Raw genomic sequence first — 18,162 nt, 5'->3', positions numbered from 1 at the left:
CTAAATTTCTTTATTCAAAATGCTCACATAAGTCTTTTAAGACATTTAGCTCATACACGGATGGACGCAAACAACTGAATAAGACACATACAGGATACTGAGCAATAATTGATATATTACTACATGGATACATAAACTGCAAGCAGGCCAAGTGTTGGCCAAGAAGAGATAAAATGACCTTATCTTAGTTTCCCATCTAATCATTAAGTGTAATCCTGGGTACTTTATACCTTGTTGCAACTGCAGATTTGCTTTTTCCATTGACCAGTTATCAGAGGTATTTTATGAGCAAACACTGTCTTTAAAGTGAAAACCTGACAAGTTACAAGATATCCAGGGTGACTAGTTATTAAAGGATCATAATTAAGATTTCTTATGGGAAATAGCCAGGATATTGAGCAAGTGATAAGTTATGTGTCGACAACTTATCCCCGTGGCAAGTTATCAATTTCACTGTGAATTAATAGAATGCAAGGTAATCTATTGATAACCAAGTTACTTACGTTTTGAATAAGACTTTTTTAAAAGAATATTTACAATTGGTAATTCATATATTGGTTATCATGAATGAGCATTGTTTGATGCTGCATGGGTAAGAAATTAAAAGGAATCTGTCCTATTGTGTTCATGAAGCACCAAAATATTTTCTGAGTCAACAGCAAAACACAATTCCTTAACTGTATACAAATGGGAGTGTTTTGACAATTTGTTGTTTTGACAATTTATTATTAATAATCTTTGAGTTGAATATAGTGCTTTATCATGTCATCAAGACGTTGCTAAGTGCTTCACAAGATATACTGTAAAGTGGATTGACTGTATTTTGTAGGCAAAATATTCAAAATAACTTTGCACCTCTTTGGACATCTTTCAGCTACAGGGCTCAGCTTGATTTCCGATTTCCAAACGTTAAAAAAAATCCTTGTAGTTGACATTGCACCCTATCACTTTGAAATGCCTCAAGGTTCTTCTGGTTTCCTTTGGAACCTAGATTCCTCTTCGTATATACCCTGCATAATAACCCAGATCAGCTCCTCTGTTCATTTCACTTCAACCCCTGCAAATCAATTTTCCAATTAAAGATCATAGGTAGAAAACCAATTTAACTGGAGGATTATTGGCCAGGACACCAAGAAAAACTTAAATCTTACATCCATCTGAACAGGTACACGTGACCTTGGTTTAAAAGTCTCATCCTATGGATGGCACGTTCCTTCAATGCAGCATTGGAGTAAAGTGCATTCCTCCAGGAGGCTAGGTAAGTAATAGGATTGATCTGGAGTTGCATGTCAGAGTACACTAAGAGCTTAAAATCCTTGTGATGGGGTTTGAATCCCTTTAACATCTCTACTACCCAAATATCTGTCCATCTCAGTTTTGAATATCCCATTGATTCCATATCTACTGATCTACATATCACTAAAATCTAACCAAAACATCCAGCATGTATGAGTGACCTACTCACAATACTCAGTGCAACCCCTAAATAATTCAGCTCAAATAATATCCCAGTAGTTTAACAAGCAATGCATATGTTATTCATATGAAAAAAAATTAAAACCAACCAATGATGCAGTTAGATGATCACATTGTTCTGAAGAGCTTTATGTGTTATTATTTGGCAATAGGTCTTTTCTACTTTAGGATCTGAATAAATTTTTTTTGGAGACAACAGAATTATCACAATTTCTTGGATTGTTCAATAATAAGATCAAGAATGTTCTGCAAATCCTCACACCAGAAGGAAGAATATGTCTAAAGTATTTTTTCCAGACAAACCATGGATAACGTGAGACATTCCAATATGTATCACAGAAGTCAATCACAGGGCATCCACAGAGTGTCAGTGGGCAATGAAGTGGATTAACATGGATGGCAATATTATTGAAGGAATCAATCTCCTATAGTATTATACAGAAATTGCCAGACAACATGCAACTCCAGATTACATTAGAGGAGGCTGGAAGCTTCTCCAGGGTCTGATAAAGTATAAAGCAGATTTTCAATAATGCACTACCAATTAATAAAAATAATAATTCTTGCAATTGTGCCTTTCATCACTGATATATCTTAATGCTTCACAAGATAAAGTAGAACTGTATATTTTGTGGGCAAATGTGTCACGTGTCGAACTCCTAATCCTTATCAATCCTATTATTTACCCAAACTCGGGGGGGGGGGGGGGGGGGGGGGGGGGGCTGGAGGGAGCGAGGCAATAAATAGTTACTCATCTTAATCTATTGCCCTGAACTTAGCCTGTGCAATGAGCTACATTTCCTTGTTGTTTTATTTTTGATCTGTTGCATTAGATTTGTGTAAACCATGACCATCCTTTGTAAGGATAGACTATTTCCATTTCATTATAGTATATATTGTCTTCAGGTGTACGTTACAACCATTGCTTAATATCCAGCATGAATTTGGTCTTATCCTTTGTCCCTGAAGAGATATTGCTTGTTTCTTTCACATTCCAGTTGATTTTCTGCCAATTCACATTTTTGGGAAAAGATATTTAGCCATGGGGGAACTGTCTGGTGAAATGTGGTCTAAAAGCAGTCTCTCAAGGCTTCTAGAGCAGGAATCCATACTGTCTCATCATTCGGTGAAGTTAAATTAATTTTGAAGTAGGAGACTTCCATTGAAGCTTTCAAATCAGACACGTTTGTCCCAAGGCAAATTTGGAGATCGTCTTGTGGGCAGTGATGTTGCCAGAGTTTCTGAGGTGAGTATAATTAGATGAGACAAAATTGCTTTCTTTGCATTAAAAGGATGAAATAACAAACAATTTGTGTAAACCATGGCCAACCTTTGTAAGGATGGAGGACTATTTTCATTTCATTATAGTACCAGTGGTTACTGGGAAGGTGATATCCTGGATAACGCGACTTGAAGGCAATGAATAATAATAATAATAATCCTTGCATTTGATATAGCGCTTTTCACGTCAGGAGGACATCCCAAAGTGCGTCACAGAATATACAGTAACGTGAATTGACTGTATATTTGTGGGCAAACGCGGCAGCCAATTGCGCACAGCAATGTCCCACAAACAGTCGTAGATTGAAAATGACCAATTTATTATTGTTTTGGGTTTTTGGAGGGATTATTATTAGGCTCTGTGTGGAGTAAGGAAACTTGCCCAAGGTTTCGCCCTCTGCCTGGAATTGAACTCAGGTCTCTCACTTGCAAAGCGAATGTTCTAACCACTGAACTACAGGACTCCAATGGATGCATATTTGCTGTCCTCGGTTGCTAATAATAAAAATTTAGGAAATACAACCGACAATGGCAAAATTCCTGTGTTATCAATTGTTAATTTATCGCGGTTAGTAGCATTTGCCTCAGAAAGTTCAGACCCTCACTTCAACGCAGAATGTGAAACCGTTGCATTGTCTGAGGTGCCATTCTTCAGATAAATAGTAGATGGATGTTAAAGATCCCACGGCACTGCTCAAGCGAAGGGTGTTTCATCCCAATGTCCTGACCCACAGTCCTCCATATGTATCAGCCTGGCTGGGGGTGGGAGGAGGGTGATCAAAGGCACGGTTGAAGAGGAGTCTTGAGATGAGTCTTGAAGGAGACAAGGGAGGGGGCGAGGTAGAGGGACTGCAGGATGGAGTTCCAGAGGGCAGGGGCAGGTGGCAGAAGGCCCACCCACCAAAAGTGGAGCAGGCAATGTGGGGGATATGAAGCAGGCCGGAGCCCGCTGAGCGGAGGGAGTGGGCAGGATGGTAGGGGGTTAAGAGGTCGCAGAGGTAAGGGGGAGCAAGGCCATGAAGGGCTTTGAAGGTGAGGACCAGGATCTCTGAGTGATGGGAAGCCAGTGGAGTCGGGCAAGGATGGGGGTGATAGGGTCACGGAGCCTGGTGCGGGACACAGACTGCAGAGTTCTGGATGATCTGCAGCCTATTGAGGGAGGAGTTGGGGAGGCCGACAAGCAAGGAGTTTGCGTAGTCAAGCTTAGTAAGGTGGAGTGTGCATCCATGGATGGTGGTGTTGTCAGCCCCTGAGGTGTGGAGCTTTGACAGGAGCCAATTAGGAGGGCCTCGGTCTTGTTGATGTTCAACTAAAGAAAGTTACCCTAAAAATATTACTTTAGTACCATTCATAAATCAGATATCTGTATTAATGCTCACCACAACAAAACATGACAAAACTTTTATCACAACATGAGCGTTTTGTGATTTTCAACAAAGCATTTTCATTTGCGACATACCCATTTCTTCCCCTTCAGTCCCAGAGAGCTCATCGTAGATCAGGGGAAGAAGCATCTCCTCCACAGTGAGCTTCCTCTCCTCAAAAAGCATTTCTCTACACCTCACTTTCTTTGACCTTCCTCCAAAATAACAAAGTACAATATTTAGGGAAACTGACATTCACAAGGTGAGTTCTGACATTCACAAGGCAAGTTTCTCAGCATCCTTGGCCTGTGTGATGACTCAGCTGAACATTTACATATGTGAGAAATCACATTGGAAGAAGACACTAATAAAATGACACTTTCCCCATTAGTAAACACATACATTATAAAGCACTTCCGTTTGGTAGGGCTGACCACATTCACCCACTGATTTTGACTTTCTTGGCTTCTCTTCTGATGCCTCTTCTATCAATGCGGCCAGCCATACAAGAAAGACAGATCAATGAAGCTCCACAACAGCCCCCACTATTATAATCTGTGCCCACTCAGAGATGCCTCGCTCTCAGGTCATTAGCCCCTCATCTTCAGCACCTCCATTTGTGTTGGGGTTCATGTTTTCACCATATTTTCCTACTGAAATCAGAGTTAAAATACATCTAGACATGTTCTTGATGCCAATAACTGGTCATTGACAGTAACCTGTGAGTAACTTCTTTCTGATTGGCCACAATGATGTTCAATTCAGGCTGGAATTCATCAGGATTACTATTCCCATATAAATTTATTTTACAATTTCTAAATTAAAAACACAAACTTTTTCAGAGTAAATCCAGCCATTAGTTCTTTTTTTCTGGTTTGAATCTGAAAACAGTCACACTAACAGTTGCTTATCTCTGATAATATTAATAATATTGTATCAAGTCATTGAGATGTCTCAAAGCACTTCGCAGAATATACTGTAAAGAGGATTGACTTGACATTTTGTAGGCGAAACACGGCAGCCAATTGCAGATAATACTGCCCGTTATTATGAAAAGATCTTGAAGAAAAAACACTGATCCGAAATGCCAAATATGCCTTCAAGCACCACAAACAGTAGACCACATATTGTCATCAAGTCCAGCCATAGGGCCACTAGAATACCTGAATCGACACAATGTAGCTAAGTATATCCATTGGACAATCTGTAAACACTTTGATATTGATGTAAACATCAACTGGTGTGAACATCAACCAACAAAAGTGACATCACAATAATCTGGGACTCACAAGTGCATACAGGTGAACAGTAATCGGTAGTAAACTAGATAACCCGCTGCCCCACTCCCAAAGGGATGACAATGTACGAAATACGGAATTAGAGAAGATCAGAAAAAATGTTGACCTACAAATTGAATACATGTAGTAGGACAATCATACAGTAGTTCATATAAGCATTGGTACAACTGGAACTGTTAATAAGACAATTCAGAAATGGCTTGACAAGATATTCTGTACAAAATGTCCACCTGCTGCAGAAAGTAGTTAATTTTGAAAGTTCAAATTTACTAAGAAAAGTAATATCCATTCATGGTGTAATATAGCAGTGTTGTTGGTCTGGCTGGCCCAATAGTGAAAAACACTTAGAAACACTTAAGTGAAGTAATATATGAACCATTTCTGGGACATAGCTAACAACTGCAGATAATTTAAACTACTGAGTCTGCAAGAAATATTAGCAGTTTATAGCAAACAAATCAGACTGGTTTGTTTAAGTTAAAACTTTCCAAAACACAAAACCACAACTTTTATATTTTCAAAAAGCAAGGTAAAAATTACAGAGCAACCTTTTCACTTCCTACAGTAAAATGTAACCATTCTGCTTTGTAGTAAATCACGTCACATCATGTCACGTCTGCCCAAATTTGAACATCTGTTCAAATAATAAACACTACAAAAACACTAAGCAATTCAGCTTCATCTGCACATTATGTACATCTTCCTATCAAAGAGGACCAGTCACTGGCCGCAGGAACTCTTCGTCCTCAGCTCCCATTAGCCCTGTAAGTGATAGCCTTAACGAGTAGGGTAGTCCTTGCTGAGCAAGCAGTGGGAAGTTTGCCAGGCAATGCTCTCAAAGCAGTTTTGAATGGTTAAGATTCCAGCAGTACCCAAAATGCACACTCTGGAGTCCCCAAGCCTTGGCTCTTGCCATCCGTATATTTTTCACCGCCAAATATACAGTCAATTCACTTTGTAGTATATTCTGCAAAGCGCTTTGAGACATCTCAAAGATGTGACATCGCACTATATCAAATGCAAGGATTATATTACTATATTGTTATAACCTGTGGCTAATACTTTCCGGAATTAGATTAGCAGGATGCGGGCCTCCAAGAAGAGACAGGACATTCCATTAAACATCGCTGGAATTTCCAATGTTTAGATGGGTTTGGTTTTGATACTCTTAAACACCGTAATGGGTTTCTGCATGACACACGGCTGGCAAAATAGAAGATAAAGCACAACAAATCCTTATGTTGTCATTTAGTAGGACTACACTAGATTAGGTATAATTCACCTTTCATTTTACTGGTACTTGAATCACTTGTCTAGAAGTCTAGATAGATGAGCTACCGAGAGAGATTACATATAACAGCAGAAAAGAGTGCCTTGAGGGAAATATTTGTTCACATTTGTTTTACTAAGAGCAACACAACTTAAAGCAAATCATTTTGGAATTACAGTTCCAAAATGTTTGCTTTACTACTGCTTTATACTTTGGAACTACAGTTTCTTCCAAATAGAGATGGGAAATAGTTGTAAATGAATCTGTGGTACCCACTTACTAGAAACATTAATATAATTACATTAATTAATTAATGGAGTCCTGTAGCTCAGTGGTTAGAGCACTCGCTTTGCAAGTGAGAGACCTGAGTTCAATTCCAGGCAGAGGGCGAAACCTTGGGCAAGTTTCCTTACTCCACACAGAGCCTAATAATAATCCCTCCAAAAAAAACAAAAACAATAATTAAATTGGTCATTTTCAATCTACGACTGTTTGTGGGGCATTGCTGTGCGCAATTGGCTGCCGCGTTCGCCCACAAATATACAGTCAATTCACTTTACAGTGTGTTCTGTGAAGCGCTTTGGGACGTCCTCCTGACGTGAAAAGCGCTATATCAAATGCAAGGATTATTATTATTATTATTAAATCAGACAATAGATCATCCATTTGCTCCCTGCGTTCAGCGGCCACTGGTCTGCTTCATGCCCCTGCCTTGCCCGCCCCACCATCGCCAATCAGGCCATCAATCTTTCTGCCTCCATTCTCCGGAACCCCATCGCCTCACCTCTTTCGAGATCCCTCTCAAGGCATTGCTCTTTGACTGTTCCTTCGGCCGTCTTCCCACTCCTCACATAGCCCCACCCCTCTCAAATTCAACCGCCAGCTCGGGTGCAAACCCTTGATTGTCCAACGCCTTGGGGTGTCTTCCCAACATGAAAGGCGCTATACAATGCAACTTGTTGTTGCATTACTGTATATGCAGTGCCTAACACTGGATTTACAAAATTTATAATGCTAATTTACAACCTTATGTTCTGTAAAACGCAAGAGAAATGCACATACATGAATTAAAAAGTGGGAGAAACTTAATATTGCAATACACATTTTGCTATTCGGACAATCTTTGAAAAGAATTGCTCACTGAAGGTGATAAATGGACACGTGGGTGGGCGCTGCTTTCCACCTTTGATTTCTGACCGGCGATTTCCCAAAGTCGCAAGAAGCCCCCTCCCCCCCCCCACCCCCCAAAAAAAAATAATTACTAAAAACACTTAACATATGCAGTATAACAACAGCACAACAGATAACCAACAGCGCGGCGGCGCCGAGCAAAGACCGTCTGTGGCGTCTCAGCGGCCGGTGTACATGTCTCTCCAATCATCCGCACCGAGAGGGCAGACCCGGTTGTGAACTCGTTCAATTTAACGTCACCGAAAATAAACGCAGTAGTCAAAACCCTCGTGGAAATAATCCGAACTGTGGTATGAGGGGTTGCGACACGGCACGGCGGCTCGGCGTTTATACACACCAGCGCTTCAACACACACACACACACACACACATACATACACACACACACTGCACAAAACGTGCGAGTTGTTGCACCAACTCCACGAGCAACGCAACGAACACGACACTTCCACACCTCGGAGAGCAACCAATCTTCCGCTCTTCTTGCCGTAAAGAAAAGAAGCCGACAAAGCAAAAGAAAAAGAAACGAAATCTTTTTTTTTAAAAAAAACTATACATTCCGAGCTTCTCTTTTATACACACACATATATATATATATAAATTTCTTTTAAAAAAAAACTTCTCTTGCGCGTGTAAAAAAAACACACGGGGGGGGGGGGGGGGAGAAAAAAAAACCTTTCTAATGATATATAACGGGATGACTTTTTTTCCCCTTTCTTCCTCGGTTTTGAAAACCCGGCCAAACAAAATCGAAGGAGAAGTGATGTATTTCTCGGTTTAACGGGAGGGAGGGAGGGAGGGAGGGAAGGGGAGAGAGGGAGGGAAGGGGAGAGAGAGAGAGAGAGAGAGGAGAGGGTGGGAGGGGATGGTGGAGGGGGAGAAGATGATAGACGATTCTTGTAAGTCAACGTGGATTGTGGGCGAGGCAAAAAGAAGACGCGGGTCTTTAAAAACACAGCTGCAAAGCACAGCGGTGGTTTGTTTCTCTCACCCCTTCTCTCCTCCCGACGAGTTTCTCGTCCCTACTCAACAAGGGACCGTTACACAGCGAGAGAGGAAAGGCAAGGGGACGAGAGAGAGAGAGAGTGAGTGAGAGAGCAGCAGATAACAACAACAACAACATGCGATAACTTTTTTCAACCCCCCCCCCACACACACACACACACAACAACAACATGTGAAAGACAAATGCTCTGCGGAGTTATTTCTCTCTCTCCCTCTCTCCCCCCCACCCCCTCAGCACAAACAAGAACACAAATACATTTTCACTTTGCCGGCGATGCATCCGTTTTTTTTTTGTTTGGAGACGAGCCCCCGAGCCCTTTAAAAACCAAACTGACGCATTTCCCCCCCTCAAAAAAATTTTTTTTAAAAAAAAAGGGCAAAAATCACGGATCACAACCCAAAATGGCGCTGCCTCCTCCTCCTCCCTCCCTCCCTCCCTCCCCCGCCAGAGATAAACAGCAGGAGCGGAGCCCCCGGAGAGAGAGAGAGAGAGAGAGCGACCAGGGGGACCCTCGGGGGGCAGACAGACAAGCCACAGGCTGGGCACGGCACGGCATCCTGCAGGCGTGTAAACACGGCGTTATTTACCTGCTCTCTGAGCCCCGTCCGTGCTCTCTTCTGCCCCGTTCTCCCCCTCCTCCTCCTCCTCCTCCCGCCGCCGCCGCCGCCGCCGTGACAGTTGCGAACACGCCGCGCGCTCTCAGCTTCAAAACTCTCCTCCAGCGCGCGTTAAACAGTCAGTCCCTGATCGCGGGGCTCGGGGCGGGGACTAGCGAAGGGCGGGGCGGAGAGGGGGCGGAGTTAGTCGGCTGACTGACTGACTGAGGAGTGTGGGGGGGGGGGCAGGGCTGGCTGGTGCAGTGGGCGGAGCTTGACTGAGGGGTGGAGCGATCTGCCACGCCTCCGCCCCGCCCCTCTTTCCTTCCACTACCAATCACACGCAGTTCTTTAACATTTCCCCCGCCCCCCCCCCGCCCGCTCCTATTGCTCTCCGCGGCAACGAATCCTGTTGGTCTCTTTGGCGCGTGACATCATCAGAAGACGCGGTCGGTTGGTCGACAGTGTTGTCAGTCAACAGTCCTCTCCGCCCATCGACCCGGACCCCGCCCCTCCAGGCGCAGCTTGGTGAGGAGTGGGGCGGAGCATCGCGGTGGATTGACAGGTGGTGGGCGGGGAAAGCCGTGGTGACGGTAGACAGGCATCCAGATTTGTGGGCGGGGCGAGTGGACTGTCAGTCACGAGCTGGAGTGGGAATCCTGTTCCCATTTGCACTGCAGTGTTTATTCGCTGTTGTAACCAACAAAGTGTTCTCCGTAAACAAAAAATGTCACAATAAACAAACTGAAGCGCTCTGAGACGCCGTCCGGCGTGGAGGGCGCTCTATAAATCTAAGTTGTTGTTGTTGTCAACATTGCCAATGTTACAGATGTCTTCGGAATCAAATGTAACGACATTCCAATCGAAAATTTACTCTTAATTCATCATTAATTCAAAATTTATTCTTAATTCAGGGGAAGAGTCGCTGCTTCCCAGCTTCGCTCTTTCCTCTCCTGCCACTCCCTTCGCGAGCCCCTCCAATCGGGTTTCCGCGCTGCTCACAGCTCCGAAACTGTTCTGGTCGGGATCACAAACGACATCCTGTCTATCTGTGAACAGGGCTCCCTCTGCCTCCTAGTCCTCCCCTTCCTCTTTGCTGCCTTCGATACCGTGGACAACTCCATCCTCCTGTACCGCCTCTCCTTCTCAATCTTCAAGGTTCTGTCCTTGAAGGTTGAGGTCTTATCTCGCACACCGTCTCCACTTTATCTCCGCCAACGTCTTCTCTTCCATATCAGGACAGTCTCATGCAGTGTTCCTCAGGGCTCAATTACGGAAACTCCCTCCTTGTCGGCCTCCCCAACTCTTCCCTCCACAACCTGCAGATCATCCACAACTCTGCAGCTCGTGTCGTCTCCCACACAAGGCTCCATGACGCCATCACCTCCACCCTCACCCGGCTTCACTGGCTCCCCATTCCTCAGAGAATAGAACTCAAAATCCTCATCCTCACTTTCAAGGCCCTCCATGGCCTTGCTCCCTCCTACATCTCTGATCTGCTGACCCCCTATCAACCTGTCCACTCCCTCTGCTCGGTAGGGTCCGTCCTGCTCCATATCTCCCGTCCAACCCACCCTACCATCAGTGGCCGGGCTTTCAGCCTCTCTTCCCCAACTCCATCCCACACTCCCTTCGCTTTGCTCCCTCCCTTGCCTCCATCAATGCATGACTCAAGACCCTTCTTTTTGACCATACCTTCAGCTGCCCTCCTACCTCTCTGCCCTCCCTCATCCCAACCCTGCCCCCCCCTCCCCCAATGCTCGAGTCCTGATCCCTGGCTGTTCAGCGACTTGGGAAATCCTCCTGATGTGAAAGGTGCTTTACAAATGTAATTTTGTTGTTGTTGTTGTAATAATCCCTCCAAAAGAAAAAAATATGATCACTCAATTCATGACTGTTTATGGGACACTGCTGTGTGCAATTGGCTGCTGCATTTCGCCCACAAAACACACAGTCACTGCACTTTACAGTGTCTTCTGTGAAGCGCTTTGGGACGTCCTCCCGACGTGAAAAGCGCTATATCAAATGCAAGGATTATTATTATTATTATTTTACAGTATATCCTGTGAAGCACTTTGAGGCGTCTTGAAGACGTGATAAGGCGTTATATCAAATGCAAGCATTATTATTATTAAACTCATTCAATTATCTCTTAAATCTCCTCTCTTTATCTGCAGCTATTTAAAGTATGTTGTTTGTTTTGTTATTTTCGCCACAAGTGATGTTCTCTCCATTTGGCCATTCTACTGAAGAGTCTTCATGTCTCTTCCTAACCCCCACCAACCTACCCACTCCTTCCGCTCAGCCGGCTCCAGCCTGCTCCACGTCCCCCGACCCACCCGCCCCACCATTGGCGGGAGAGCCTTCAGCCACTCTGCCCCCAACCTCTGGAATTCTATCCCTAATCACTCCACCTCGTCCCCTCCTTAGCCTCCTTCAAATCCCGCCTCAAGACCCTCCTCTTCGACCATGCCATCGGCCACCCCTCTTCCCCTCCCCTCCCTTCTCCCCCCACTGACTCCAGCTCGGGTCTGAAATGCTGTATTCTGTCCAGCGCTATACAAATGTAATCTTGTGGTTGTTTTCCTCCCCTGTATGATTATGTTTGTTAACATAAACTGATTATCAAACATCGCTAAATCATCAGAATCTACTTATTATCACTGCAAACATTTCATGACTTACTCTCTGAAATTTATAAAACAAGTATTTATGAATCATTAGACACTTGGATTATATATAGAGAGAAAAATATAAACGAAGATTACATTTGGGCCCACTATTCGCAGCGAAGCTTTCAGCAGCTACCGCAGCCCCTCAACTGTCTGAAATTGCCTCCCAAAATCTCTCTGCTTCACAACCTCCCTCTGCTTTCAAAACCCTTCCCAAGATTTTCCCCTTCAACCATGCTTTCACTCATCGCTCTTCAATCATCTCCTATTTCCTACCTTTCTTGAATTTCTGCTCCAACTAGCGCAATTTTTTTTAATAATAATCCTTGCACTTGATATAGCACCAAATCATGTCTTCGAGACATCTCAAAGAGCTTCACAGAATATACAGTTAAGTGAATTGACTGTATATTCTTGTACAGTATATGATTCTAAATAATAATACTCAACCACAACTCATTATAGTCCCCTAGAATGTTTGGTTCAGTAATGGTTGAATGCTTTTGACTGTTTTGATCAACTGTATTTCTGGAACTTGTATACCCTCCATTATACAAAGAACATATTGAACATTATATGGTCATTTTTTGGAATTTATTTAATCTCTTGTGGGAAGTGACTAATGCCAGGTCAGAATTTTAAAAATCATTGCACACAGTGCATTTTGTCTACTACTGGAGATAATCAAAGAAAGAAATCCAGGCTATCTATTTAACACTGCTTAATTCTACTCTGGTTGATTGATAACTTTACATTATTCCAATCTGGACACATAACCGTGAAAGAGTATGTGATTATCTAAACCTATAACTTACATGACTGTTAGTAATAACTTACTTATCCAGCTCATTTTAAGGGTTGATATAACATTAAAGAGAAAGCGTCATCAAGTGGGAGAAGTTTCTGTTGAAAACAATAAAGCAATAAATAACAGGAGTAAAGCTACAGATAAACAAATTACATTTGTAAAGGGCCTTTCATGTCAGGAAGACGTCCAAAGGCAGGGATCCGAGCAGTATATGATTCTAAATAATAGAGTTGGGATAAAGATAGAAATTTAAGAGAAAGAATGAGATACCAGAAATCATTTCCTGATTACAATACTGTTCATGTAATTATGAAGACACTGCAGCATTAGCCTTTGTTTATATATAAGATTTTTATTTATTTTAAAATCCAATTGGTTTCGGTAAGAAAGAACATGAATTTTTATTGCGCCTTATCATATCAAAAGGGCTTAAAGTGTTTCACAGATAATTGCTGTTTTTGTGGACAAATATGGCAACAATTTGCACCAACAGGTCCCACAAGTAGTCATAAAATGAATGACCAATTAATCTAGAAGAAGTTGCCAAGACACCAGGAGACACTTTTTTTTAAATAATGTCATCAGTTGTATGCAAAATCAAACTGCGTTAAATAAACTCTATCGAAAAACGTTAGTTCCTGGAGCCAATAATTATTTTATTATCTAGTGATAAGAGGCCACAAAATACGTTGATACATTTGGCTGTTTATTTTGTCGTATTTCATACCAATTCTGGAGCAACCACATACTTCAGATAATCCCCTGTGACAGTACTTCATTAATTAATCAAATTGCTGCACCGTCATTAGCGCACAGTCAGACTTAAATTATAATAAATTAAAGTTGCTCATAACTCCCAGGTAATCCATTCTTTCAATGAAATTGTAGGAATAGTTTTATTAAAGGGACACAGTCGTATAAAAAAAATTATATTAAACACTTTTTTATTTGCAGTGCAAGAAGACCCAGACTATTAGCACATCATCTTTGTTATCATGATGTCATTCGCAGATAGAACAATGATGTGCTTCATTGTAATTTATAGAATATATTGCGTATTTGTAAACAAAAATCTGAAACATGACCAATATAAATGTAAACAGAAACTGAAACATGTCTAATACAAATGTAAACAAAAAACTGAAACCTGTCAAATTTTAGGATGGATCTGCCCTGCTTACTCTTGTGCACCTGCTGGTGGTTTTTATCCCTTTACTCTGTATTACATACAATGTTATAGCATAGAAATAGGCTATTTGGTTCAACTAGTCAATGTTGGTATTAATACTCTAAATGTTGCCTCCTAATCCCCTCTCATCTATTCCTGTCTCCCTTTGTATGCTTTGTCTTAAATATATTAATGCTGTTTACTTCAACCACAGTGTTAACAGTTCTATAGTCTCGTCCACATTTCCTTGAAGAAATTCCTCCCAAACTTCCTTTTAGATCTGCTACAAGTCATCTCGGAAGATGTTTGCATTAATTTATTGATGGTTTAATTGCCTTTTTAAAAGGATTATTTTTTCCAGTAGAAATGCAGCCAGGATGGAGCGAGGGACAGTTATAGTGTGAACGTGACTTTGATGCTAGGAAGAGAGAAAGATTTGAAGGAATTGTACAGGCTATCAACTGATTTGTCATGAATCACCCATAAAAAGAGTTAAAAGTTAAAATATAAAGAGTTAAAAGTTAATAGAAGAATTAGAGGTTCCTGGAAACATCTGTAGCAAAGGAGGAGATCTCAGAGTTTCATTTGGGACCAAGAATTTCCACTTGTAGATAACCAACAGCTGGAACAGATTACCAGGAAGGGTGATTGATGCCAGGATGCTTAGCTCATTTAATAAATAGCTTGTTGTAATGGGAAGATGAACTGAATTCTGGAAGGATGAGATTAAATGGACTAAAGGGACATCTGAACCTCTCTTGTGATCTCCTGATGAAGAAATATGAGTTGAGAAAATATGAGATAAGTAAGAGGCGATAGTTGTTGGTTTGATGTGCAAGAAAAATAAACAAAGAGAAATGCTGCTGGTTGGTAAAGTTATGCTGCCATTATTATGGGAAGCATATAATGGGAATCTTATGCAGAAATTTCACCAACTAGCTAAATTTATATTAAAATACATTAGAACATGCAGCACAGAAACAGGTCATTTGCCCCAACTGGTCTATCTCGGTGTTTATGCTCCATATTAGCCTCCTCCTGCCCTTCCTCAACTAAGCCTTCAAGCATAACCTTCTATCAAATAAGCCTTCAAGCATAACCTTCTAAAATTTCATCCAACATGTCTTCAAAGAATTAAAAGAAAAGGAGCAAGAGATTATCAGATGAACTGAACTGAACCCTGCATCTGCTGTCTTGTGGTGATGAATACATTAGCAGAAGCCTGGAAGCCCAGAAACATCATCTGCTCACTGGCATCTCATTAAGAAAGTGAAATTTAAAAATGAACAAATAGCCATTAAAGGCAATATCGATATGCCCTGCTTGTCATAGATTTATAGCAATATTAGTTCCAGTACCTCAACTAAGTGGCCATTACTTATGTGTGAGATTTGATGGTAAATGTTTGGTGTTTGGGACATCACAGCCAAACCTATTCAAACCTTTACCAGATATACACGCACACATAATTCGTATGGTCTCCGGAGTGAAAATATCCTCCCTAATCCAGGGGCACTGACTAATCTGTAGAATGATAGAATTTTACAGCACAGAAGGAGGCCAATTGGCACAATGTACCTATGTCAACTCTTTGAAAGGGTTACCAACTCGTCCCACTGTTCCGCTCTTACCTCATAGCCCTGCGATTTTTCATTTTTATAGAATTATAGAATTTTACAGCACAGCACACTATATAGTGCTCCAAATGCTGTCTCAGCTAACTCAACACAGTTCAGAATTCAAACCTGGCCAATATGCTTATTACTGGGTGATGAGTCTTTGACTTTACTCACTAAAACATCAGGCAAGTTTTGAGTTTGATTAAAAACTTTGTTCCTTCCTGTTTATAAGGAAAATCTCACAAATGTAACTTTTGTTAATTTATGTTTAATTCATTGTTTTCCTGTGACTATTTTTATTGTTTCTTATCCTCTGACATTGATTGCAGCAATGAAGTGATTCAGAGCAGGAAGCTGGATGCATATTTATTTCTATCAATTGTTTTCTCCGAGACTTCAGGAACGTTATGCATATGCCAATAATCATATCCGCAAGCAGCACTAATTAGTATTAACTTTTTAATGGTGCAAATGTAAACAACAACTACCTGTACTTGCATTTATATAGCACCCTTTACATAGCAGAATGTCTCAGAGTACTTCATAATAACAAAGGTGCACCCTGAGGGTGAGGGGATTAAACCATAGGTGTGGTTGAAGAGAAGTTTTAAGGTGGGACTTAAAAATAGAGAGGGTGATGAGATGGAGACGGGGAGCAAGGGAGTTCCAGAGGTTAGGGGAATAATAACTTGAAGCTCAACCACCAATGATAGTGGAAAGAGGTTGGTGGTCGCTGAAAAACGACTGCACTCTATGTCTAGCACCCTCTGCAACATTGCCTGACTCCGCCACTGCCTCACTTCTCAGGCCACTGAAACCCTCAACCACTAATTCGTCACCTCAAGGCTCAACTACGGAAACTCCCTCTTTGTCAGCCTTTGCAACTCTTCCCTCCACAAGCTGCAGATCATCCCGAACTCTGCAGCTCGTGTCCTCTCCCACACCAGGCTCTGTGACCCCATCGCTCCCACCCTTGCCCGGCTCTGCTGGCTCCCCATCCCACAGAGGATAGAATTCAAAATCCTCATCCTCACTTTCAAGGTCCTCCACGGCCTTGCTCCCTCCTACCTCTCTGACCTGCTAACCCCCTATCAACCTGTCTGCTCTCTCCATTCAGCAGGCTCTGGTCTGCTCCATGTTTCCCGCCCAACCCACCCGACCATCAGCGGCCGGGCTTTCAGCCTCTCTTCCTCCATCCTTTGGAACTCCATCTCACAATCCCTTCGCCTTGCTCCCTCCCTTGCCGTCTTCAACATGTAACTCAAGACTCGCCTTTTCAATGTGCCTTCAGCTGCCCTCCTAACTCTCTGCCCTTCCTCATCCCAACTCTGCCCCCCACCCCACACTCGGGTCCTGATCCCTGACTGTTCAGCACCTTGGGGCGTCCTCCTGATGTGAATGTTTACAAATGTAATTCTGTTGTTGTTTAATTGATATACTTTTACATTCTGCAATTAGATTTACATAGCAAGGTGCAAAGTCTAAACTTTTCATCTCCTTGGGATGTCCCCCCCAATGTGAAGGACAGTATATTAATGAAAATGTGTTGTTGTTGACATTTTTCTTGACAGATGTACAATATCCTTCAAATTTTCAGTTATTAGGCAATTACAATGTATTGTCTTTGATGAATTAGTCTTGAAATATAAATTCCCAAGAGTCCATTTGATCCATTTAACCATCTTAACACATTCCACTTTAGTTGCCAATTTGAGATAACTAAAGTCGTATCAGCGTGAGACACTAAATGTGAGGAATGATCCATGTGGTGCAATATGGTACTGTGGAGAGGCTCAATAGACGGCAGAGGATTATTGTCCAGCTATCCACAGTTCTTTCCAGCACGTGCACAATGTGTTTAGCAGCCCCAGGCATTCACAGTGGCTGTGCATCTATGGCCTTGAAAACAATTTGTGAATGACAGAGAACTTAAGTTGAATTTAAGATACTGTAATGGCATAAAATAAACAAGCAGTCTTTTCATCGAGATTGGTATTGTGTCTGATATTATTAGTTTACATAACCTGACACTAACCACAGTCAATGTTATTTACCAGTAGCACTACAATTCCTCAGAGAAAAGGTCATGTAAGACCATTATGCTTGAATTTATAGTGACATCAGCAAATAAATCCCAGAGATTAGATCTCCACTTTTGAATTGCCTTTTAAGGGAAGGATTCAATCACACAGTATCTATGTTAGAAAGTTGACTACTAAACTGAGTATAGTATTTCAGGTGATCAATAAATGGGGCACTGTGTTTTTGAACTTTTGTACTGTTTTACATTATCAGTTTAAATCCAGAGACAAACCTGAGTCTGGAGGCAACTTCAGATCTGACAAGACTCCGTTAGAACTCCATTTCTGTATGTATTATGGAAGTCTAACTTGATATTGTAAAGTCAAAAACCC

At 41.9% G+C, this 18,162-nt stretch overlaps 1 protein-coding gene across 1 annotated transcript in view; it reads right to left on the bottom strand.

Moving 5' to 3' along the window:
• epb41l2 (erythrocyte membrane protein band 4.1 like 2) overlaps positions 1–9,614 on the bottom strand; it is a 96,505-nt gene extending 86,891 nt beyond the window's left edge. Inside the window, exon 1 of the mRNA XM_042333739.1 lies at positions 9,473–9,614. The gene's annotated coding sequence lies outside the window, so the exon portion shown is untranslated. The remainder of the gene's footprint in view (positions 1–9,472) is intronic.
• Positions 9,615–18,162: the final 8,548 nt, after the last annotated feature.

Source organism: Callorhinchus milii, unplaced genomic scaffold (genome assembly GCF_018977255.1).
Source record: "Callorhinchus milii isolate IMCB2004 unplaced genomic scaffold, IMCB_Cmil_1.0 Scaffold3, whole genome shotgun sequence".
Taxonomy (NCBI): domain Eukaryota; kingdom Metazoa; phylum Chordata; class Chondrichthyes; order Chimaeriformes; family Callorhinchidae; genus Callorhinchus; species Callorhinchus milii.
This window is presented reverse-complemented; position numbering and strand designations above follow the sequence as displayed.